At 32.4% G+C, this 26747-nt stretch overlaps 1 protein-coding gene across 1 annotated transcript in view; it reads left to right on the top strand.

Annotated features, from left to right (window-relative positions):
* The window catches only part of LOC130441952 (glucose transporter type 1), a 537558-nt gene that overhangs the window by 266724 nt on the left and 244087 nt on the right, over positions 1 to 26747 (top strand). Inside the window, exon 4 of the mRNA XM_056775874.1 lies at positions 10744 to 10836. The gene's annotated coding sequence lies outside the window, so the exon portion shown is untranslated. The remainder of the gene's footprint in view (positions 1 to 10743; positions 10837 to 26747) is intronic.

Below are 26747 nucleotides of genomic sequence, written 5' to 3' on the forward strand. Positions count from 1 at the left end.
ACTATCATAACAGATAATTATATTTGTGGTGGAGGTTTGGAGCTTTGAGAAACTCGAAACCTTTCTCGATATCTATCAGGGTTGAGTATATCCCTTGACTCTCTAGATTAAATTGTTGATATGCTATTTGTGGAAGCATGAGATAGGCGAGTCGAAAGTCCTTTGTTGAGAATAGTGCAAAAGAAAATTTCACAAGAGAGTGTTTTGTCGAGAGCCCAGTTGTTTTGTTGGTTGGAAGAACCGATGAACATGTGGACAGAATTCCAAAATTTCCACTGTTGAATTGGGGCTGAGACAAATCTGAACAATTCCATGGAAGAGTTTTTGATTAAGAATGTAAGTTGTGAGTCTTCTTGACTTGACTATATAGAAAACTCATCTTATTAAACGTCATTATAGGAAACATCATAACAGTTATAGTCGATAAACTGATCGCTATCCTAGTATCAGAATTAATAATATGAAGAGTGATATAACTGTTTCCAGTTCTACGTGACGTGATTTCTCAATTGGAATACTTTGAGAAAATCAACAATTTAAATTAAACCACCCTGAGAATTAGGGAATTCACCCAATTCCCATACTTCATGTGATGAAATCTTCGTATGTTTCTATTGAGTAGTCGATTGAGTATAGCACGTCCACATTCCATCAGTACTTCGGCTTGTGATACGTTAAGCATGTTTTCCATGCAACAAACATTCCTTTATTTCATAGTGTCCTCCACAAATGCCTTCTCAGACCTAGCCGTCTATGTACCAGGTGACTCCTTTATTTAGTATTGCGGGCAATCCCCTGTACTTGGTGATGTGTGCCCCCAAACCGTTATCATTGATGGTTGCCGGCTGAATTTAGTTACTGCTCATCGAAGTGATTGAACATTCACCAGCTGCTTCCGTCGAGAAGCGTACCGCTAGGTACAATGAAGATCCAGTATGACTATACGGGCCCTATTGGAGCCATACGCTGAACTCTGTACAGTTGCACTCTAATTTCCACAAAGGTAACTCAATATGGCAACGTATGTAAGAATGGGTTTGACCATTGAAGTCTATATCCAATGGAGCAATTTCGAAGGAAGCCCCCATTTACAACCGAAGGTATTTCTACATGTTGTGTTTTCCAAGTGTTCATGCTAGATCAAATTTCTTTAAAGATCTTGGAACAAATTGTGAATATGAGCTTGAACTTATTTGCAGGCAGGATTTCCTTTGATCCCAGTGTAATAAGAAAGTAATTAAAAGAGAGAGTTTTCTCGTTAGTAAAGAAAGTTAAGAAGATATCATGTGTATATATGGTAGTCGGTGAGCATTGTTGTAATTGTGAAACTTTTTATACATGATTCATATATTTCTACTCAAACCTAATTCTCTTATTAAGAAATTTACATCATCTTCTGTTGATAAGCTAGAATTTGAAATAACTTCTCATATTAATGAGCTTTAGCACATTACCATTCATCAAGCTCACTTCCATGATTCTTTAACACCACAAATTTATTTCATGCCCATTTCTAGAAACTGCATTTCGCTATTACATAGGGTTCACTGACACCAAGTTTGATAATAAATAGTTCTGTATTCGTCCATTCCATGTTGACGGTTTTTTTTTTGTTTTCCACTTGCCTTCAAATAGATAAATTCTCGGTCCACAACTGATTTTTTTTTATATATTATGCTCTTAAGAATTCTCGGGATAAAGCCATCCAATAGAGCTCTAATAAACGGTTGGCAAAAAACAGACATGTGGCTATTGTTATTTGTGTTTTGATTTTAGTCCAGGGTGTACTGATACATCTACAAAAGTATTAAGATAAACAGTTCCGACTTAGCCCTCAAATCTAATTCATATTGAAAAATGTCATTAGTATAATATCATTTCTTATCCAATTTGAAGGAAATACCATAATTGTGAAAATCGTTTTTAGGAGAGCATATTATATTATACGACAATCTGTAATTTGACAGAACTATTCCAATCCTTCCATGTACAAAAAATAATGTTATCCGCAATAATGTCAGACTAACAAAACATTTAACAATGAATTTTCTTCACTTTTTCGAAAGTTCTACATCTTTGTGTTGATTGAATACAAACTATTATGTTATTTCCTATTCCTTTTATCTTCAATATATAAAGCTAGTCATACAATAAGGCACAAATCATTCAGAAGTAACAACCAAGCAAACTAGGTAAAAAATGATGATTGGATTCCAATTTTCATGATATGTAATATTTTCACGTTCTACATTGCTTTTTACGTGTTTCCATTCAGTTGAAAGCTTTTATTCTATATTCATTGAGAGTTTTGCTTTCTGGAATATTTTTTGCTTCTTAAAATAGGAATTGCGATATTTTTTGTTTCACAGTTCATCAAGATTTTGCTCCTTTTTTTTTGGGAGTCTATATTTGTACGAAAGAATGAAGACAAAAGGACCTCTGCGTAGATATACCAGTCTTTTTCGTTTTAATGAGTATTGCCTACTGAAAGCCACCGCCTTCTTATGGATGACGTTTTTTAATTACCGAAATGGCTTAATGTTCCTGACAAGGAAGCATGATGAAAGCGGCTGTCGCTAAAAGAAATATGGAATGAATAATATATTCGTGAAAAAGATTTTAAAGTAATTTGTTGACACAGGTTTGGAGACAATAGACAAGTTAATTTGTTATTGTTCATTTTTTCAGTATTTTTTGTGTGATAAAGAATATAAAATTATATTCATTCATACTGATAAAATCATCTATTTGTTATCGTAATTTAAGGGAGGAAGTTGACAACTTTTCTATTTGGTGAATATATTGTTAGTTTCTGATTTTATTCTGATCATTATCTGTCGAAATTTCACATTACTCAAATTACAAATTAGTTTCAATACTTATTGTCATGTTTTTTTTATTCATTTATACTATTTCCACATGTGGGGTGAATTTGTAACACTGTCTCTTACTATTTATTCAAACACCCACACTAAACTTAACTAACTTGTATAATAATTAACTTATCACTTGTAAAATTGAATATTCGCTACTCTATAATAAATAAATAAAAGGACCTCCCTAGAAATTAGTTCTAAAAAATAATCTAAACAACTAGCCGCTGTTTATAAAAAAAGCATATCAAGGGCGCCGTCGCATTCGGAAGTAAAAGTTCTCGCAATTTTGCATTCACTCGGCTGCGCTGCGCTACGCCTCGCAACTGCAAATATTGCTCGTGAAAAAATATGCACTTTCAATCCTTATAATATAATATACTAGTTGCTTTGCTTATTTTTAAAATAAAAAAAAATCATATTGAATATAAAATAAATAAAGATAAAGAAGTAAAAGTTATGTAATGAATAAATCTTGATATTTAACCTTGGCCCGGTCCTTGCAGTTAAGCTTGGCTTAGTCCTGGTAGTTAAGCTTGGCCCAGCTCTGGCATTTTAGGAAGGCCCAGTCTTGGTGACCAAGCTTGGCCCATCATTATCACATCAGAGTTTTACCAAGACTGGGCCAAGTCTGGCTTATAACATTCCCTCTAAAACCCCCAGAGAAGCCGATCTCCGCACATTTATTGCCCCTTTCGCCACTGATATACTTCCCACACGCGCCAAATCCTAAAACGTGCCAACAGGTCTCCTATAATTACAAGGTCCAGGCGACAAGCTCCCCAGTTAGCTCAATCAGTAGCAGTAAGTGTGTTACTGTCAACAGTATTCTTGAAGCTTTCCGATTTCCCGGTGAAATTCCAGGGTGTAGGCAGATTACGGCTTTTGAAACAAATGAAAAAAAAAGTGATTCATTGCGTGGAGTAGGCAGATTGGGACTACAGAATCGAATCACTTCTTACTAATGAACGAATAACCACCCTATCCCTACTCCCATCCTATTCTTGATAATGTCGAGAATTTTCGAAATATATATATATATATATATATGGAAAATATACCTAGGAATATGAATCAAAAACGGCTGCCAAGAGAACGTTACCCCGATACCGGTAGGTAGTAGTAGCGCTAAGAGCTGCGTCAGTTAAATGCGACCATTATTTTCACTTCATATACAAAAATATTTTAAAACCAATAAAATATATATTAAGAAACATTAATGAAATTTTTCGTGAAACAAATGTAACTATAAAATAAATTTAACATTCTTATTGATCAGCAAAACCATGTAAAATATTTTGGTGAATACTGAATGTAGTCGGCACGTCAAATTTTCATCTGTCTTTCGAAAATCATGAAAAAAATAATTATTTTCACAATAGATCAAACTTAGAATCAAGATAATTCAAAAATGTAAAATGTTTTTGGGATAATAGATGTTATTCATTTACTTATTACCATGAAATGTTCATCCAACTTGTTCTGCAACCAGTCGTACTCTTGTTTTATACTTTTTTTCTTCCTCGAGGCAAAATAATACTGTTACTGTTTTTAGAAACAACTAGACAGTATGATACTCTGCTTGATATCCTTATAATTTTTTCTCAGCCTACGTTTTAACCTTCTCCCCCTGTATATGAGTTCCAATCTTGTTTAATGAATCTATTTTTGATCATCTTTTACTAATTTCCTCATTAGTCTTCTGTTTATCGAAAATTGAGGCATTTTACAGACATTCAGTAATTCAATTATAGTGTTAGTCATACTCTAAATTTTTTCACTTGACAAAAAATTGGAATTATTACAGAATTACAACAACTCAAATTCGAAAAATTGAATCAGTTCAATGATTTTGTTCATATAAACATTTAGAAACAGTTGGAAAGAAATGGTGCAGAAAATTATAGCAGTGTCGTGCTCTGTATTCTCCTTTCAGCATTTGTCGTCCCTTTGTGGTCGATATTGAGGCGGTGGTCGGCAGCCGTCACCAGGAAATTGCATTACCTCGGGTGTTTGATGCAAGAAAAAGAAAAGAAAGTGGAAGGGAGTTCACAGGATATGAGCTACATCGTTAGGAAATAAACCTTGAACTTTTTCTCGCCACGCATGGTAAATAACAATTAATTTTAATTTATTATAATTTAGATTTAAGCGCAAAAAATTAAAGAGAAATGAGCGAAGACGTCAACTATAAGAAGATATAATTGATTTACATTAATATTTGGCCTATATACTTTATTATTTATATCAGAAAAACACCTAGGGAAGAATACGTGATTCAAATTATGAAAATTGATTTACTTATTTTTCAAATATTATTGATATTATTACAAAAATTTTGATAATAATAAATGTTCATGGATAACATTGGGTTGTACGCTAAAAACAAAACGAATCACCAGTCATTCATCTGACTAGCTTGAATCTTTAGTAACGATAAACGAGGATGGTCTCAGAAATACATGGTTTGACCTGGAGATGGCGATAGTTTATTGAAAAATAGACTGTACGCAATATATACAGCATAAGTTTTAAATTTGAAGACGCCACGTTGCTTAGTATTTGTTTAAAAACTATAAATAGTGAACGTTTTCAGTGAATTCGTAAACATCTGGGGCAGACTGCTCCATCGTTTGGTCGACCAAATGAGGTTATGACTCCAGAAATATTGAAGAAATTCAACAAAGCGGTATTGGATGATCGTCGTCTGGAAGTACGCGAGCTAACAGACATAGTAGGCTTTTTACAAAGTGCGGTACATTGCATATTTTAAAATTTGAACATGAGAAAGCTGTGCGCAAGTTGGGTGCCGTCTTTGCTCACAATGGAACAAAAACAGCGTCGTGAAGATATTTCTATCGAGTGTTTAGCAATATTTCACAGAAATAAAGCTGAACTTTTGCGCCGTTTAATGGATAAAGCGTGGGTTCATCACTTCACACCCATAACAAAAGATCAATCAAAACAATGAACTGAAAACGGAAAACCGTCTCCAAAGAAGGTGAAGACTGTTCCATCTGCAGACAAGTTCATGGCGTCGATTTTTTTGGGATGCGCGTTGAATAATTTTCAGTGCTGGCAATGGCGAGTGTTATGCGAACTTATTGCAACGTTTTAGTAAAAAATCAGGCAGGACGAACTGCATTTGGCTAAGAGGAAATTGTTACTTCATTAAATGAATGCACCAGCTCACGCATCCGATATTGCAATGGCCAAAACTAATGAATTAAATTTTGAATTGCAAAAATGGCTCAGTGGTCGATGATTCTTCAACAGTGAAGAGGTGAGTTATATAATGACTCTATTTCTTTTCAAGTATTTTCTACCTCATATTTTTCAAATTATTGTTATATCAGCATTTACGCATATACCTGATTGAAAATTGAAATACCAGGTGTGGCTATTAAATAACGAGACCACGCGCTAGAGACCGCCCTAGACAGGTGGGGTGAAAAACGAGTAGTGCATTATATATCTTGTCTATGTACGTTACAAAACACATTTCCGTCACTATTATGGTATTTGTGCAGTAGCGGTTTGGAACGCACTTGTTTTTATCTCGTGCCGAAAACCATGTGTGACGAAAAACAGGAGGAACGTTTCAATCCCAAATTTCTCGTTAAATTGAGAAAAACTCCGACTGAATGCTATAAATTGTTGCAAGAGGCCTATGGGTCCAATACTCTATCTGGTGTGCGTGATTTTGGTTAGGTTAGGTCAGCGCCCAGGTCGTCCTGTGACTGATTCAAGTCCGGAAATATCTGACTCCTGACAAAAAGCTCTTGCGTCAACGGGTCTACTCAGATTTCCTTGAAAGGTTAGGAAAATATCTGCTTTGAAAGGGGCCAGATTTAAGTCGATGGAAGCGGTAAAGCAAAAAACGGCAAAGCTCCTAAAGGCACTCACCAAAGACTTCCAGCACTGCTTCAATCAATGGATAAAACGTATGGAAAGTTGTGGGTCGACGGGAGGGGAGTATATTGAAGGAAAGCTTTCGAATTCCGGATAATTTTTATCAAAAACCCTTTTTCTTCACCAGTCTTGTTACTTAATGGCCAGACCTTGTAGCAAATACAATAACAGAAACGTGTACCATATATAATTTGAAATATTAATAATCTTGACTTTTTAGGTTCAATGAAATTGTTATGAAAGCTTTGCAGCCTTCCACACCAGAAAGATAAGGATTAGTGTAAACTAACATAAATATTCGGACTTACTGTCATTAAGATCTCTTCGGAATCGTTCCAAAATCAGTTCTAAAATTTAACACTATCATCCGACTTAATTCGACCAGGATTTCATTATACAATCTATCATATTTTGGTTTAATCACTACTTTATTTTTTTAGTTTTCTTCATTTCGTAATCAACCACCTACCAAATTGTACAGTGAAATTTTATTAATTGCAGTTATATGTTATTTAAATAAATATACCAATTATGAAAACAAATACTATGAAATTATTTCCAAATAAATTCCAAATTAAACAATCAATTGAGTGCACTACTATATTTTAATCAATGGTAATCAAATAGAATGTGAAATACAGAAATGTTATTTCGCAATTCTATTGTTTTTTGTTTTTGCATTTTGTACCACTAATTAATTTATTAACTCATTAAAAATGCATAATTTAATCTCTATAATCAACTAATTAGCCAAATAGTTGATATTTTTGAGAAGTAGCTTTTGTCTATATGAAAAATTCATTCTGATTTACAAAACATTTGGTAGTTGTAATGGATGAACGAAAACAGTTCAAAAGAACCTGCCGAACCTATTTGAAATTGGGTGAAATTTGTAGTCCAATAAAATGCTATTGCCAATTCGTAAAAAAAAAAAACAAATATTTATAATTGGATATGAATTTATTGTTTTCAAAATATTCTCCATGAGGATCAATAAACTTTTGCATGCGTTTGAACCATTCAGATTGAGGTATCAGCGGCTTCTACAGGTGTAGAAAAATATTGACCTGGTAAGTTATTTTCATCTGCGAGAATAAGAAGAAATCATTGGGTGCCAGACAAGGATTGTATAGGAAATGACCCATCAATTCGATGTTTCGATTGTTCAAAAACGTTTTTGATTGAATTGATGTGTGATAGCCCGCATTGTCGTGATGGAGAATACACTTCTGGAAAAAAATACTGGCGTATCATTAAAATTGATCGATGTACGTTGCTCTAATGGAAGAGTGGCGACATATCCAGTTATTTCGAAAAAACAGGCGATCATTTGCTTCGTGCGCGACCAACCCTTGTTGAATTTAGCTCGTCTTGAAAGACCGATATAGTCGATAGTTGTTTAGCTTTACATGTATAGATCCATAATTCGTCGCCTGTCAGGATCTTTTTGAAGTCTTTTGATTTCTGTGATAAAATTTTTTCTTTGCACCAATCGTTTTTTGAGCGATTGACAATTTATGTAGTATCCAACGCGAGAAAATATTGTTTACAGCCAAATGTTCATATAATATTGAATGTAAGCGAGTGGAATTAATGTCCAAGTATGCTTCAATCTCACGATATATCTATCACATGACGATCTTGCAATATCAATTTACGCACAGCATCGACGTTTTCTGGCATAACACCAATTTTGGACGATCTTCACGAAATTAATTCTGTAGCGAAATGTTAACAGTAAATAACTCAAATCGCATTCGTATGACAAGACGTTCTTATCACATTTGACACATCCACATTAGTGTTGCCAAAACTCAGGTAGCAGCCCTCGTGTAAGTTACTGTGTCAAAAATATTTTGGAATATGTAAAGATTGTGTGAGGATTGAGAAAATTGATAGAATTTTTTTTATTTGAATTTTGGTGAATCTTTTGATTTCACACAAAAATGGCTCTTAAAACATTATTACTATTAATGATATGTACTGAGTTAAGGTGCATAGAATTTACGAAATGATACTTACAGCTTTAGAACATTGCAACTCAAAGAAAAATAGTGATTTTTCGTACACGAACAAATATGTACAGAAATTCAAATATTGGAGAGGGTTTTGTTATTATTATAAAAAATATTTCCCTGATTCAAATTTATATTTGAAACTATTGCTCAATACTCATTTTTTTCAATATATTCTAGGTTATGCAATGAAATTTGAATCTTTCTATTTTTGTTATAAGCGGATTTTCATAAATTTTGAAACATTTATAATATTTTAAAACTGTAACCATCATCGCTCAAGCTCCAGACACCCAACTAGGTGGATATTAATAGTGAGAAACGTTGCAAGAGCTGCCAGGAATTTGCATTCGAGGATAGGTATACTTTCTTGGACTACTGATATGGTGAATAATCACAAATCTTTTAATAATTCTCTTAAATAGTTAATCCATAGTTAATTCATATTAAGAAATTAACGTAACAATTGAGAAGAAGAAAAAATTAATAGAAATAGATTTCTTGCCTTCCACTGAACTATTATAGCCTTACCAAAATCTGCAATATTTAGTGCTATTTTGATTACAACTAATTCTTTCAATAACTCGAAAAAATTGTAATCAGAAGATCTACTTCTCTATCTACTCTTGCTTCTATTTATCTACAGGCGGTAGTAAATTCGGCCAAATAGCAGTTGGATTACCATTTAGTGTGGCCACAAAAATTTGGGATGTAATATTTGTACGTGTTAACTTGGACAAATTTTAGCGTTCTACTTTAAATCCGAAAAAACTGAATTAGAGATGATAAAAATATTCCAATTCAGTAAGGTCAGATAGGTATATATAAACTTATATTTCCAAAAATTTACAAATTAATACAAATATAACCAAAATAGAAACGAGGGAAAATAATAGAAGAAATGTGAATTAAAAACTAAGCATTGTAAAGTCATAACAAATTTTTGACATAACATAAAATTAAACGACCGATTTTATGAACTGAAATCTAACCTAAATTGTGACACATTTTGGCCGAATTTACCGGTGAATTAAAAACGACCTTTTTGAAACCGTAGGTCAGGTGATTAATTTGACCAAATTTTCAGTCCGTTATCTACCAAGCAATATAGTGTGTTCAACCAATAATTTAAGGCTCTAACGTTATTGATGAATTGAATTTACTTTTGACGTATATAAAACACATAATCAAATCTTCTATTTTTCAATTTCAATTCTATTTCTAGTTTTTATGTAGCTTCCACTTTCGAAATATCAAAACAACGATTAACTCATTGCATATTTGCTTATTTCAAATAACTATATTTCCGGATAATGAAAATTGTCTTTGTAATTACCATTATTTAATCACTTTCCACCAAGTATGAGAATAAAACGTACTTAGAAGTTTGACTAATTTTTATGCAACAAAGCCAGCGTGATGGAAAAAACTAGTTTCTTCAAAAAATGCATCAGTTTTTTATTAATTTTGCGTCAAAAAGTGTCAGAAAATTGATATATTATTAATCAATTATCATTTTTCTCACACTAATTGGAAGGAATCTGAAAGCACTGCTTATAGTCTTATTGGCCAAAAAATGTTTTCAGCTTCCTTGGGATCAATTTTTTTGAGTCAATTGTTACGACTTTATTTTTTTTTTCAAGGGTATAACGGTGTATCAAAGTTTCGTCTAGTGTGACATATCGACAATATTTACTTGCATTACTTTTAAAAATAACATTTGTTCAAATAATTGATTGATTGTTGACTGTACTGCATATAACAAACTATAGATCATGTTATTATAAGAATCATGGCGAAAACTGACAGTATAATCCCTCTGAAAAGTCATTTTCCATCACACCATCATTGTCATTCCTCAGCTTTTATGGTTTGATTCAAAATTCACTATTCCCATTATACGTTTTTTGATTAATGATTAATGTATTTTCCTTTTGTTACAGACACTCATATACTGTCCCAATACCATATCTACATTTTGAAACTGGGATTTGAAAAATTTTCCTGTGTAAACTTCATAATAAAAACATTTTCAGGTAAGTCATTGAAGATAAAGTATGTATAGAGAAAAATTTATATCATAACTACCTATCCCTAAAATGAGTTATAATACTGGAAAATTCCAAGAGAATAGATTTTCATGGAAATATATACGTACCTCATCAGCTGTAAAATATTGGTCATGTCAATGAGAATTGCTACAGAGGTAAATTCACGTCAAGAATTAAAAGACAGAATTCAGGGTCACTTCAATGACCTCATAGCTGACTACCAACTGCTTGTTAAGATTAATGGATTCTTTAGATAAAAGGATAGACTTGTGTATTCGTGAAAACGAAAGATTTTGAACACCTAATATAACTAAAGCCTTTTTTGAATTTTCATTTTGTGATTTTTTTTTAATTAATACTTCATACGAACATCGGTTCTTACTTCTTACTTTTCAAATCAAAATATTCCGAAAACGGTACACAGTATTAAATTTTATCAAGAGTACCTTTTTGTTGTAAAATTGAATGATGTTTAAGTTCACTGGATATTTTTCTTAATAAATCTAATATTGAAAAAAATTTGTTCAATACTACTTCCAAATCATATTCATATAAAATTTCAAAACAATGTTGCCAGTAGTTTCGGTAAAATCGTGAAAAATGTGCATATTTTTTTTTCTTTGACGCTCTTTTTCCTGAACACGTATAGCTTTACGAAAATCTCCAATATTTTTTATTTCCAGTTTTCTATCTATCCAAGAGACCGGATCACATTTTTTGAGTCTTTAATATTTCAATTTACTCATTTAAACTCGATGAAAGATAATATAATCAACAAATGAAATTTGCAATAGAATTGCATGTGACACATATATTTCACAAAACATTATATATACTCAAAAGCTTTTTTAAATTTTTATAGGATCTTTAATTTTTGATCTAAAGTACCGAATGAAAAAAGAATTTACGTTAAATTAAAACTTTATTGATTTAGTTATTTTTTGCTGTGGCTTATATCGATAATTATATTTTAATAAGTTTTCTATCATCACTTGACCTGCTCTGAATAAATTATTACCCAACCGTTCCTGAATATTTCTTCTCTTTCGATTGATCTATCATAATTCGCAAAATCACATTCAGTATGCTTCCAAATCAAAACTGATAGAATTGTTCTCAAAATATTCCGATAATTTATCAAAATTGAAGATGTGTTTATAGTAGTTTTAGGTTCAATAACCAGTATTATAATCTGAGTTGAAATTCATTGTGAATGGCTTTTTCTTGCTGCAATTTACTGTCAAATAAAGTATTAGAAAAACAGTTTCGTATTTTTTTTCTCACGTCAAATCAAACGTATGACCTCCATTTGAGACAATTTACTGACAGGATGTTTTTCTATATTGGTTGATAAATAAACTCTTGAACTACCTCCATTCATCTTAGTATATCACAATTTGTTTTACTTCGAAAATTTACAGTCACTTCTATCTTTCTATTTTTGGAGTGAATACAAGGGTAAATTTGGTGGGGAGAAAGAAAATGAAGGACAAATCGCTGGATTAAATATTTGTCTATGTCTTAATTCATAACTCAATTGGATGTTGAATTTTTATACCTTAGTCAATATTGTATATATTACAAATTAAAATGTTCTCACATGTGAATGATAATGATAATAAGACTGTTATATTTTCAAGAATTTAATTGGATTCAATTGGAAAATGAAAAAATATTATTTTTGCTTGCTTTTACTGTTCTTATTACTGAAGAGTCCAAAAAAATCGAGATATCTCTGTCAGGACAACGAATTACTAAATGACTCTTACAAATTCCAACATATTTCCTTCACCCTATCCCAACATCATGTCCATATCGGAGACATAATCAATTTCAATAAAACACAAGCAATCTCCTAACTTCACTCCTTCAAGTCATAAAAATTTGAGACGCTATCAAATTATTCAACCACGAGGTATAATGGCCAGAGATTACCTTCAACCTGGAAACATCTTCTTCGTCAACTCATTTCCGATGCTACCTCACCCTATTAGTATATGACGAGTGCCATTAATAACAACGATATTTCTCCGAAAACTATCACCCACTTCTCTAATACGAGGGTTGCTACTTAAGTTTTGAGATATTTATAATTGGATATGGCTTTATTGTTTTCCAAAATACTCCCCATTAAGACCAATACACTTTTACATGCGTTTTACCAATTGTCGATCCATTTGTTCCATTTAGATTCAGACCTCCAAAACATGTCATTTGTAGGCATTCAGCCGCTTCTTCAGGTGTAAACGGTGACCTCGCAATTTATTTTTGATCTGCTGGAATAACATGCTCTTCCGTTGCCACTACTACTGGACTGATTCAGTCAACAGTGAATATTCTGAGCAAAAATTTTAACCATTTAGGATTAACTTTATCCGTAACAAAATCCAAAATTATTAAACTTCGCAGACCACCACCGAAAATATCTCTCTGCGTTTTTATTGATAACTTCCGCATTTCCGTTGTGGATCACTGTACAATGGTGGGCCTAACATTCGACTTACTTGGAAACAACATACCCTAGAAATCAAAAGCAAGTACTGTAAATGATCTACTACTATCACTATCAAAATCCTATCACATTACCATTGGGGAGCTGATGAAAGTAATTTTCTCAAAATATTCAGAGGCCTAATTCGGTCGTAATTAGATTATGGTTGTCACATATATATTTCTGACCCCAAATCTAGCCTTCATCTTTTAAACTTGGTGCATAATACTTCTTTACGTCTTTGACAAGATGTTTGTCGTTCCAGTCCTATAGAAAGCTTTAGCTAGGAAGTTAATAAGCCCCCACTTTAAATTAAGCGATAGCAACTTATCCTTTCTTATGCTGCCTCGATATCATCTAACATCTTCAACCCTGTCTACCCTCTATACATAACTAGCACTAAAAATATATACTATATATCAACCATTTCACCAATTAAACCCATCCCATTTATTTTATCATAGCTTTTCGGCGGCTTAGTCCTTTCACAAACAAGCACTTTTTCTATAGTATTGACCTGCCTAAATTCCATCATCCCTTACGAGATACGACAAACCCTCAACACCCAAATAAAAAACCGAAAAAGCTTGCAAAGAAATAATAACTAGTAGCATCTAATTTTATATACGGATGCTTGGATGCGGACGTTGCAATATGTACAAACTCACTCGTTTCAATTTCATCTACTAAACAAATATTGTTCAATCTATACTTGATTCCCATCAACCTCACACATCCTAAAAAATAACGGTTATTATCATCGGTTTAACTTCCCACATTGACATCGTAAGTAACGAACTAGCAGAACAACAGGCAAAAAGTGCTTCAACTAATACCATCACCAACAATATAAATATTTATGAAGACTTAAAATCTCACTTCAAAAGAAAAGCCAGAATAACGTGACAGCAAAACTTGAATAATTCCTTACGTTCTATACATCACCCTCAACCAAGTAACTTTGCATATCTCTCCAGACAAGACTTAACAATTGTGAGAAATATAAGAATCGGCCACTCAAGATTCATGGGTGGATATTAATGTCTTGCACCGCTAGGCCCATTTGCACCAGCTGTATTTCCAATTCAACGATAAAGCACATTTTGACTGAGGTCACAAATATACTCCCCAAACTTTACCATAAACTGTAGAACAATTTTATATTGACAATGTGCTAATGTATGTATGTGAATACTAATAAAATTATAATCTTACCTGTTACGTGGCCAAAGTAGCCGAAAAATTGAATTGTTAATATAGCGTGCAATAATAAATTTCAGCCCTATTCTCACACAACACATTATCTCTTATAACAAAGTTCCCATAGAAGGAGTGCAGTTTTCATACTGAATACACTATTTGCACCACCACTTCACCAACACTCACAATCACACTGAAGGTAATTTAAAATCTAATGACTTGACTTACCTATTTTATACTATTTTTTCCCGCGAAAATAAATTCCAGCGGGAAAAACTCCTTAGCGGGAATCTTCACATTCATTCCTTGACTACTAAACTATTAAGTGGGCTGTAAGGAATTGACCCTTTGTCCCTATTGAAGCTACTCTTACATCTAGCAATTCCAATGCTCTCAAATCCATCCAACAATTTATTATTCGATCCATATTTCAACAACTTAACATTATTAAGATTTATGTCATGATTGTGACTGGACAAATTTGGTATTTTATCCTTAGGATAATTCGAAAAGGAGTGAAGTATATCAAGTTATTGTGACAGAAAGTATATTGGGCAGACTAACAGATCTGTTGTTTTCCAGTTTAAATAGCTCATTTCAAATATAGACGAACCGGAATATCAGGTATTGCCGATCACAACCATGACATACATATTAATAATGTAAAATTTTTAAAAAATGTATCCAATAATAGATTGTTGTATGCATTTGAGTACTAAAGGAATGAATGTGGGAATGTAATTTTCGTGGAAGAAGATTCATTGGTAGGAAAATTTAGCAAAAACAGGTAAGTTAAGACATTAGATTGTAGTTTACCTTCAGTCTCTGAAGTCGATAACTTGGTTATCGAAAAGCGCGTCAAACAGTGTAATTGTGAGTGCCAACGATTCCAGAAAATCCAACTTAGAGAGCAGTTTTCACTAAATTACAGTGGTGATTGCCGCAGAAATTGAAAATTGCATTGTAAGCTTTACATTGTAGACGAACCAAAGATGGTTTTTATATCATTGCTTACGACTAATCTCCGTATGAAAACTTTCAAACAAGCTTGTGGAAAATAATAATTAAACGAACTTAGTGAACCCTTAAATACCAATAAATACCAAGTCACTGACCTAACATTAAGATGGAAGTAAACCATCATATGCTTCTGTTAAAATGCGGAACTATAACCAACAGTTCAACACGCGAGAGTTTCCAGCTCAAATAATCACGACTTGGAAACAAAATATTATTTATTACAATAATTGGTATTTTCATCGTTATGAAAATGAAACTACTCTCTTGCATAAACACAACCAGATATTTTCCATTTGATTTGCTTTTTACAAATTGCTATCATTTTTTTTTTCTCATATTTTCACAAAAAGAGCCTGAGTCCGCAGGATGGCAATAATGAAAAATGACATTCAAATATCATTGGTTATAAACCGTAAACGTTAGAAGAAGTTAATAATATTATATATGAAGAAATCCTATAGCTTTTATTTACCCCTATTCTTTCATTATCTTACCAGGTATCGGATGAGAGTTTCAGTGCCAATTTCTGTAACAATTGTTCTAATCCTTTCTTAATTCATTCCATCTAGAGTTTTTATTCTACAGTTCATATCATCCTTATTTGGTTTTTTACCTTTGTTCTTGGTCTATGTTGTTATGTTGATTCAATGATCTATGACCAGTTTTTATCTGTTCAATTCTACATTTATTTCACTTTCTTCCAGATAATCTTCTTAGGTGTTTCATCTGAATTGTGTTCATCTTGTCTTTATGCATCTTTCTCAATGTATTTGTACTTGCACATATTATTATTGCTATTATTATATTATGTATTTCTCTTTCCGTCTTCTGTCAATATTCTTTCTAGATATATGTTGTTTCACTTTACTGCAATTGTCGTTTCATCTTTCTGTTTTCGCACATTAGTGTTAACAATATTTACTTTTATTGCCATATTTTCGTTTTCTTTAGTTCAAATGTTCACTTTTTCATCTTCGTACTGATTTTTTTCCAATACCAGGTCATCTACATATAATAGTGTACTCACTATTATCGGTTTGAAACTTTTGTAGGCAATTATCATATTTTTATGCTGCGTTTGTATTTAGTTCATTTCGTTAACTCATCCATGAGTAGTATAACTGTAAGTGGACTTGAATTATGTTCTGTTTTATATTTGTTTGTAGGTGCATATGATTTATTAAGCGACCTTAAGTCAACCAAATATGAGGTCTCAATAATACAGTGCTGGTTTATCAATAACATGAACCGTTCTAAGATGAGCTAGATAAGTTACATAGTAAATGAGTGTAGCAGGATAACACAATGATATACAGCTGTTTGACTCAAATATTGTTATTGGATCTGTAAGCGTTTTTCAGATGTTGGTTTTAGTATTTTTCATGTTAAACAAAAAAAATTGCCCTGGTACCTTTCAATTCTGTTGATATAGAGAAAGGAAGTTTTAACAGAGTGAGTTTTTTATTGGATTATAAATCCAACAATGCATTAAAAGAATTGTTGAGTATTTCTATGGATAAAATACCAAATTTGAAAAAGAGTGATATTTATGAAATTAGCTGTAGTGATTATAACGGGAAGTATATTGAGCAGACTCTAGAGATCCATTAATGTCCGGTTTAAGGAGCATATAGATTATTTAAAATATGAACGGACCAAAAAACCGAGTGATGCCGATCATACTGCAAGTGATAAGAAATGTATCCAATAATATGGATGCATTTGAAAGCATTGGAATTGCCAAACATAAGAACAGCTCAAATAGGGACAAAGGGCCTATTCCTTACAGCCCTCTTTATAGTTTAGTGATTAAAGAATAAATGTGAAGATCTCCGACAAGAAGGTTTTTCAGATGGAATTAGTTTTCGCAGGAAGAGGTTTATTGGTAGGAAAATTAAGTATAAAACAGTTAAGTCCAGTTAATAGGTTTTAGTTTACCTTCACTCTTTGAAGACGGTTGTTATCGCAACGCGAGTCAGACAATGTAATTGTGAGTGTTGGTGTAGTTGTAGTGTAAACTGTGTGTTCAGTATCTTATCAACCTAATGTTTCATTTATCTTCAGCAATAAATGCGAAGAGCATTTGTTGACTGTAATATACAGGCGTATTAGAAGTTGCAATGGAATGTTGTTGTATAACAACAACAACCTCATGTCAAATTATGTTCGTTATATTCTTTGATATGCGCTCTACTTTTTTATTGCTCAGTATATTAGTTAAGCAAATTTAATTTTTTTAAACCTGGAGAACAGACGCAAGATCTACCCATGAATCTTTGTAAAGTGTAGCTTAGGTGAGAGGAAAGTTTTTAAAACTCGGATCTCCTTAATTTCAAGTATAAATCGTTTAGACAATGAAATTAAGCTGCAAATATTTCAAAAAATTAATCTGGAGTTAATAATTCCATTTTTTTTTGTTATAATTTATGAGAGCTACGTGATCTGGTGATTATATTTTTAATCAGCCCCTATTGTAAATAATTTCCTGGAGATTAATGTCGTCTCATTAATAACACGTGTATCCTAAGTTCACTACTTATTTAGAAGGTTTCTTATGAAACAATTATTTTTCAGAGGCTGTGATGGAAGATAATTTCCCTCACCATTTTGAGGTATTGTGAAAGTTTTTGGTATTCCGATATCCAATAACTAATTTTTATAATATGCATCTTAAAAGAAACTACTATATAAACCAATGGAAAAACATCACTCTATTTAAAAAAATCACTACATTTAAAAAATTTTTATGATTATAATTCTAATATGTAAAATAATTAGATGTAGTACTTTTAGTTAATAGTCAAGAAGTATTACGTATTAATAACAAGTTTCAGAGTATTTCATTTGAGATCAGCATCACTAATTTGAGAGTATTTCTGCGTTGGTCCAAATAGTAACGAGTTAGTTTGTAAGTTTAGAGCACATGTAAACAAACTAATGAACTCTTGTGAGCATAACTTGCGACACACTGAAAAGGAACTTAGCACATTGAGTATAATAATCATTAGATTTAATTTACAACGAATTCGCAACTGTAATTAGCTTACAGGGACTTCATACTATTTAACGGTTATAGTTAATACTGAATTGAACGAATAGTCCAAACTACATGCAATTTCAGGTAGCAAGTAGCTATATACTTGAATAAGTATAATTAAAGCAGTGGCGTGTTAAGCAGAACTAGATATTATGTAAATTGGATTTAATTACAGATTTAGTCACAGATTAATAGAATAATGAATATGAACATCCTGCATGAGTTTAATGATATAAAACAATAGTTTCGTTGTCTACTACTATCAGTTTCGTTGTCTACTATTATTTTTTGTTGACTTCTTGTGAAAGAAAAGTATGAGTAGCTTCAATTTGAATGGAAGCTTCAAAAATTTCTTTGTTGTTTGTGCTAATAACAATTGGATATTTTTCATAAAAAGTACGGATATATCATTCTTTATAGAAATAGAACATTATTATTTCTATTGATAAAAATGACATATCAAAATATCATTCATTAAAATACTTTGTATTTAATCTCTAGTGATAATTTTTTGAAGATGCACACTTGTACATTAAAGTATTTTCTCAATATTCAATCACCAAATTGTAACTTATCAATTAATTCTTCTCCTTCTTTTTCTATAGAAGTCATCATTTTATAGTGTCAGAACATCAATTTTTCCTGTCTTTGCGCTACTTTATACTTGATTCATTTATCGGATTTTTTCCCTTTATTTTTCCTTCCAGTGCTACTTCTTCTAGGTAAGTTTGCGTGAGTCTTCGTTTCCTTTTTATTATTATGTCTTTTTGCTTCTATCACTTGATTCATATGTCGTATTGTTTTTTCCGTCATTCCTCCTTTCTGTGCTACTTGTTGAAGCTAAGTTTTCCTGGGTCTTCCTTTACTTTTTTTAATATGTCTTTTAGCTTTCGTCACTTTTCTTACTAGACTTTGTGGTGTTTTCTCCTTTTGTGACCGTACTGGTTGAAACATCTTTATTTCTGGTTGTGCTTTTCTACCTCTTTTCTTATACTGTTCATCCTTATTCTTCAGGTGATTTTCCTCAGTTTTTCATCTTTCCTGATGTGATTCTACTTTCTGTTTTTTGTTCATCACCTGAGTTTCACTACCATATATTAAGGTAAGGTGGATATCGTTACCAAGATGTGTACTTTCATTTTTATTTCTTATTTTTTCCAGGTCTTATTTAGAGCATAGTTTGTCCTTTCCTCCATTTGAGTATTGAATTTACCTCTATTCCCGAGTTTTCTATTATCATTATCCCCGTGTTTACTCCTCCATTTACTATTTTCTTTAATGTATTTCCCACTATCACTATATCATCTGCATATCATAATTCGTCTATTTTTAATTTCCTGTAGCTAATTATTTTCCACAGCTTTCCCTCTATTTCTTCATCACTGTTTTTCGTCATCTTCGTCTCAGTAATTCTCATGTATGGTTGCAAACCGACCGAGGATAAGCATATTGCTCTGTAGTTTTAACACAACATCTACTCTTTTGTAAAGGGGTATCATTCGATTGTCTTCTGCAGTAATTTTTTTCTATTAAAACAATGCCATAACTTTTACATAAAGAAAATCAATCTTACTGTCGAAAGTCTCAGCCTTTATCAATCTCAGAGAATCTCAAGCTCATTCCAAACGAAAATTTATAGATTGGAAAATGGTTCAATATCATAAGGAGTGTAGAAGGTGGATAATTATAATCATAGATTTCTGATATCCACGTAGGTAGTAAAGCGCTGAATTTTGGTAGTCCTTAGACATTCTTAAGAACCTAGACGTGTATAACATAGTTAGTCGGTTATATACGTCTATAAACCAGCAAAAAGGATCCTTGAATTGAAAGAATACTGGGAAACTATGACCAGACGAAATAGGAATTTCTCATGATTAGAAGAGTTTATATAAGGACCTTATCACCTGAATAGATACCACAAATAGCTCAGCTAGTGGGAAATACTGCAGATTTTCTGTGTTTAAAAAGGAAATATCTCTTCACATAAATGTTACATGGGTGGCGCCACGGATTCTCAGAGATAGTTAATGAAAACTGAGTGCAGGAGGGAGCACAATAAATTTTACGAGTTTCAGTGAATAGTCAGGTCATCACACATCTATAAAAATATCTAAAGAAAAAAAAACTTAAAAAATTATATATTTATAAATTGTGTCTTATAAATAATGTCGGTTTCCAAAGAAACCATTAATTAAGTATCGTTTTCTATTGTTTTAACGGAACGTTTGAACTTTTTGAGACTTTGGTGAAACCATTTGGCCTCACATGTGAAAAATTGTAGCACTGGATTTTCAATATCTTCGGAATAACATTTTTTTCCCATGCAAGAATTTCGTCATATATCTGAATAATAGTAATCAGTATGTTTAGCATTGTCTTGTTGTAAGGAAAGCTGCTTTGGGTTAACTAAACCCTAACTAAACCTGAATATTTCTCCGATAAAACCTCATATATCTGCATCAGGTAACCACTATATCTCTGCATTGATAGGTTGATGGTAATTTTTCTTTGTCTAACCACTCATTTCTATGCTCGGGTTACTTAGAAACACTCTTTCATCGCAAGTATTAATGAATATAATGTCTTGGCGGGACAAGTGTCTAATCTCCACTGTTAAGTCGATTAAACCAACACTGTGCCGTTAGCTTAACAACTGTGTCTTCCCCTCCTATTTCACATATCTTCTTTGCTGCCACCGTTGCTTCAAATTTTTGTTTCCAATAATCTAACAATGCACGATTTTTGTACTCCATACTATTTATTATATAAACGTAATGCGTCGCCAACAAATGAAGAAAAAATGATTTAAAGGAATAAAGACCTGAGCTTTTGTATATGCAGGCGCTTATACCCAGATACAATACATGAGATGGGGACTCACTAAGCGCAAAATGGTGGACGCGACAAGTGCGCAGGTAAGACAGGTATCGATTTTAGTGAATTGTGAATCCATTTTACCACGTCTGGCGTTTTGAAATTTGAAAATATAATATTATTAATATCAGAAAATAACAATGGCAGACTATTATCGTGTGTATAAGATTAAGGCAGAGAATTCTGAAAATGCAAAAAAAAATAAAATTTTGAAAGTAATTTATCAAATCTGCCATCGATATATTTCATTCCTTAAACACTTAAGAACTTATATTTATCACGGCAGACGTCTACATGGTGTTAATAGAAATTGTTTAGAGATATTACTACAAAAAATCTAGCGTTAAGTAATTCGTCTTCATCATCCATCGAATCGGATTCTGTGAAAATAAAACGTAAATTGTAAAACCATTGGCCAGCTGAAATGGAATGAGACACCAGTAAGTGTTCTCGCAGCATCTACATTCATGGTGTTCTCTAAAGTGAGATCAATAGGCTGCCTTGAAAACGGTTTACTGGTACGCTTGTTTCCAAAAAATAAATTTGTTATTTGGTAAAATGTTAAGGTATAAGTTGAAGTCGCCAACACGAATGCTCCTGCTTATTTGTAAATAATAAAAAACAAGTTTCATCTAAATAATATAAAATTGCGCTGTTTTACCTGTTTTTTACCTGCACTGTTTTTATTTGTGAATAAAATATAAAGTTTTCTGACAACTTTTCAATTTTCTTTGATAACCTAAAAAAATTGATTATTTTTAGATGTATTTGTAGTCCGAAAACCAGTATGGTTGTAATCTTTTACAACGGTTGAAATGCTTAACCTCAATGAAACTTGAAACGGACCAACTAGGAAGCCTTTCACAGTATTTTAAGGCAATCGGAAAAGTCATAAATGATTGCGGTTTAATATATGTCGTGGTTGACTTAGAAATGCTTGCTAGTGGGTCCATTTGAAGTTTCATTAAGGATAAGCATTTCAACCGCTGTAATTACACCCAATAGTGGCTTTAGGAGTACAAATAATACAAATACTTGTTTATTATTATTTACAACTGAGCAGGAGCATTCGTGTTGGCGACTTCAACTTATACCTTGACATTTTACCAAAAATGTCAAATTTATTATTAGTATTCAATCAAGAAAATTATGCGAAATGGATCTTTCAACATCATTGCAATGTAACCAAAATTTCTACAACTCGCGCTGGTTTAGAGCAGAATTTCCAAAAAGGATTTTTTAGAATCACGCGTACCAGTAAACCATTCTCAAAGCAGTCTATTGATCTGACTTTAGAGCAGACCAACAGTGCTGATGCTACGAGAACACTTACTGGGAACTCACATCTGACTCATTCCATTTCAGCTTGCCAACGGTTTTAAAAATTACGTTTTATTTTTACAGAATCCGATTCTAAGCACGACGAAGACGAATTACTTAATGCTAGTGACTACGATGACGAAGTTAAACAACCATTTTATTCTCATTTTATTTGTATTTGAATGTACTAGAATCAAACTCTCAACTAATTTAAGATATATCTAAACTAATCTATCTAAACTCTTGCGTTCAAATAACCAGATAATTTTTAATTCAGCGTGTTTTTTCCATTCTCATATTTTCGAGCATTAACCTGCAATAAATTCAAATAACTAATATGTATTCCAGTCCAAATATCTTTTATTCTCTATTATTTCATATTTACAATCAATACAAAATAAAAGTGCGTTGAATAGCTTGTGCTTGCAATGGAATAGAAATATTGAATTTGGTCGAACTATACGAGTATCTCTTACGTACAAATTTGAGCAACTTATTTCAGTTACAAAAATGTATCGATAACCAAATACCCTACCAGTTCACTATAGGATCACACTATGGTAGTGACATCATTACAACCCTTTAATGTAAATTTATTTATGTTCGCGTACAGGGAGGGAATGTCAAATCTCAAGTGAATTGAAGTTGCACTGTAACTAGATAGAATTTGATACTTTGAATATTCATGACGATGTTCATATATTAATTTACTTAATTGAATCTGTAGGATCAATATTAATAATAAATGCTGCCTTTGATGAGGACTATTATTTGTGTAAACCAGCTTAGGACGGATGTGTATTATAAATACCGTTATTCAACTTCCAAATTAAAATATAACGAAGCATTTAAGTAAATAATATACCTGTTGCTTAGAATTATAATCATTGTGTTCCTGGAATAAACTGTATAGGTAATATTCAATATTTTGAGATACATTAATTTCAAGTAAAAGTAAAAATTCAATTGACTGCTGTGCAATATGTATACAGATTGCTCTTCATCATCTAAAAGAACAGGGCCTACCAGCACGAGCCTTATCAACAAGCGATAGCCGTCATCTTTCAAATATCAGCAAAACACAGTTCCTTGAACAGGACTTTCAACACCAAATGCCCGTTACAACGATTCAAGACTTTGTTGTTTACTTAAGCCGAGCTTAAAATAATAGTAGATCATAGCGCGTATGTGTTCTTTTAACAAATTCTCATTTGATTTGGACGACTCAACTCCAGTCAAAGCTTACTTCTTGTGTATGACGTTATTTAAAATGAAGTGCTGCAAGTTCTATTTTCGTGACATTACACAATATAGAGAATGTCACCCATATTTGTCTACTTTGTTTTTTCTAATGAGAACAAATTCCTTGGATATATTTGATATAATGTAAATATATAAACATCGTAGATAAAAAACTGCTTTAAAACTTTAAAACAAATAGAAATGAAAATAGAATAATATTGTACGTAACATTCAACATCGTATTTGTATGAGCACTACATCGTCATGCCACAAAAATAATACTTACCTTTCTAAGTAACTTTATACATTTTTTTAAAAAATGAGCAGTGTGTCGATTAAGTCGCTTTTCGGTATATATATTAATTCCACTCGCATATATTTAATATTGCAGCATTTGGCTGTCAAAAATATTTGTTCGCATAATTTGACAATCTTTAAAAAACTTGATTGGCGCTGAAAAAATTCAATTGCGCTGCTTCAAAAGTGGTCTATAAGATTGTGAAAGGCGATGAATCATGGATCAATGTATATGAACCTGAAATTAAATAAAATCGACTGCATGGGTCTTTCAAGACGAGCCAAATCCAATAAAATTTGTTCGCGCACGGAACAAATGGTCACCTGTTTTTTCGGAATAACTGGACACGTTGCCCCCGTTGCATTAGAGCAACGAAGAACGATCAATTATGTATGGTAGACCGGAAGAATTCGAGAAAATCAGGGTAATCGCAGAAGACGAATCATTTTGCACCATGCTAATGCGAGCTCTTACACGTTAGTTCAATCAAAAACGTGATTTCTCCTTGTTTGACACCCAATAATTTCTGTTTTCGTAGATCAAAAATAAATTGCGAGGTCAACGTTTTTCTACACCTGAAGAAGCGTTCAAATCATATGATTTGAAGGTACCTCAATCGGAATGGAAAAAATGTTCTTAATGGAGAATATTTTGAGAATCAATAAAGCCATATCCAGTTAGGAATATTTGTTTTTATTTGTCTATATCAAGAGTTGAGTAGTAGCACCCATAGCAGGTTGAAACGTCAAAATTCTCATGGAAACTTCCTTTAATAACTTGTTAATATTTACTAATTGCTATGGGTAGAAAATGAACTATAGTCTCTCGCGCCGATAGTGCGACGTCTTTTTCACTTGATTCTCTTCTCCATATTGTGAACAAGGCATTTTGACATTATCTTGATTGACGTAAGTAACAATTACCAAAAAGTTATCAATTGCCCTTGACGATGGGTAGTAAGTCAACTCAACGACGGGTCTTAATTACTTAATATACACCTTATATTCATCAAGTTCCAACTACAAACTTGCAATAACAATTTTTTATTTCAGACTAACAATGATTTATTTTTTTTAAGAATGCTCGAAGTTTAGGATACTCGAAACAATCTATGTTTTTCTCTGAAAATGGTGGACTTCAGCATGGAATATTCATACCATAAGTTTGATGGAGAGTATTCAAAAATCATTGTTTTAATGAAACTTTATGCTTTAGCCACGACCTTTTCTGCACATTATTATCGTACGTGATCCATTAGACAAAGCCCATCATGATTAGTTCTATATCTATAGCTTTCGTTTTATGTTCATCGTTCAATTACGCAACGATGTCGCGAGATGGAATATGTGCACTACCTCGATATTTTGATGAATTTTCAGCGGTTAACTGACAAGAACGAAGTTCATCCTTGAGATCGAAGCTTTTACAACGGAAAAGAGTCAATAATTCTGACATTAGCGTTCATGAAGTCCTCATCATTGTAATTATTGCACATCGATGTACCTGCACTGCAGAAATTTTTGAAAGTACTTCTTTATGAGCAAACGCATAAAGTTATATTTTCCAGTAAAATATTCTGTATACTCTCAGTTAGTGATCATTCTTTAGAAAGGCTTTATCGAATACATATTTCTAGATATGTGCAACTTATATTGTTACTCTATAATTTATTTATCATCAAACTGGTACAATTTACTTGAAGCTCTCAATCCATTCTTTCAATGTGAAAAATTTGATATATTCTAGTTCAGGTGACTCCAATAAAATAATAGATTTGCTTTTTCTTCATACTCTTCTCTGTCAATCAATGGCTTATTTTGTTAAAATAATTTTTACAAAATTTCTCTCCAACTCACTAAGGAAAAGAAATAAATGAAACGGAAGCAGGATATGAGGTCGACGATCGTTTAATAACGGAACTGAATGAGAGTGGAATAAAAAGGTCCTGATTGGAACGATAACGTTTCCAAATGCTTGTAAATGTTCAACAGTTCAACATATGTATTCAATCCCGTAGAGAAAATACATGGTCCTTCAGGACGAGCTGAATCGATATGTATATATGGGAAAGTACTGCGACTAGTGTTCTGAAAATTTGCTTGCATGGGATTTCCGAAATGCTCGTTGCAGCTAAAATAATTTAAGTTTTCTGAAACTTCCGGTTATACCGGAAGTGGGCCCAAACTTCGTTATTTCAAACAAAATGTTATAGTTTTTATTAAATTTCTGAAATCTACGCTAAATTTCAATATAACTTTATATAAGACATCGTATACCTAAATTTCATAATTTTTTAATTATTTCACATTTTCGAAATTTATGGACACATGCAGCCCTTCACAAAAAATTTATATTTCTAAGTTTAAGTGAGTAAGGTCTAATATTTCTGCGATTTTGACAAATAACACTTA

Source organism: Diorhabda sublineata, chromosome 3 (assembly GCF_026230105.1).
Source record: "Diorhabda sublineata isolate icDioSubl1.1 chromosome 3, icDioSubl1.1, whole genome shotgun sequence".
Lineage (NCBI taxonomy): Eukaryota > Metazoa > Arthropoda > Insecta > Coleoptera > Chrysomelidae > Diorhabda > Diorhabda sublineata.